General features: G+C 35.7%; 1 protein-coding gene across 1 annotated transcript in view; it reads left to right on the top strand.

The window, feature by feature from the left end:
- GTF2A1 (general transcription factor IIA subunit 1) overlaps positions 1 to 748 on the top strand; it is an 87,208-nt gene that overhangs the window by 67,774 nt on the left and 18,686 nt on the right. The gene's annotated exons all lie outside the window — the stretch shown is intronic.

Below are 748 nucleotides of genomic sequence, written 5' to 3'. Positions count from 1 at the left end.
GGTGGTTTTTGTCTTAAAGTCAATTTGATCAGAAATTAATATTGCCACTTCTGCTCTTTTACGGTTGCCATTTGCTTGATATATCTTTTTCCAACTTTTGATTTGAGTCTATTTTTTGTCTTTGTCTCAACGTGTGTCTGTTGTAGACAGCATATTGATGGGTTTTGTTTTCTTATCCAACCTGCAGCTCTCCGTCTCTTGAGTGGTGCATTTAAGCCATTAACATTCAGTGTAATTATTGACAAGTGTGAATTGGTTGCTGTCATTTTGTTATGTGTTTTTTCATGGTGTCCCTGGTTTCTTTGTTTCACATTATTTTCTGTGCTGAGCTCATTATGTTTATGAATCGTGTCATCATTTCCTTTGTTGCTGTGGTTTTAATATTTGCTGAGTATTTGTGCTTGTCCTCTTTTTATTGTGATGTGAAGGTTTATCATTTTTCTTTGAGGTTACCCTATGATTTATAATCTTCTCCCCGAGATTAGAATAGTCAATTCTATCTTGCAACTCTCTTGACTTCCTCACCATTTAGAAGTTCTGTAGAAGAAACTACACAGTACTTTCCCTCTTTTTGGTTTGTAGTTGTCCTCACTTGCCACTTGATGTCTCTGGTTCCCTGTTCACGATCTTGTAAACTTAATTTAATTTGGATTTGTCCATAGCTGTGGTTTTTGGGTTATGTCATCTTGTGTATTAATGGTTGGTTGTTATTTGCTATTTTTGGTTCTCTGTTCAAAGGACTCCCTTT

The sequence above is a fragment of the Orycteropus afer genome, unplaced genomic scaffold (assembly GCF_000298275.1).
Source record: "Orycteropus afer afer isolate SDZICR_OR568_19922 unplaced genomic scaffold, OryAfe1.0 scaffold00322, whole genome shotgun sequence".
NCBI classification, from domain to species: domain Eukaryota; kingdom Metazoa; phylum Chordata; class Mammalia; order Tubulidentata; family Orycteropodidae; genus Orycteropus; species Orycteropus afer.
Note: the sequence above shows the minus strand (reverse complement) of the source record. Positions and strands in the feature narration are given on the sequence as shown.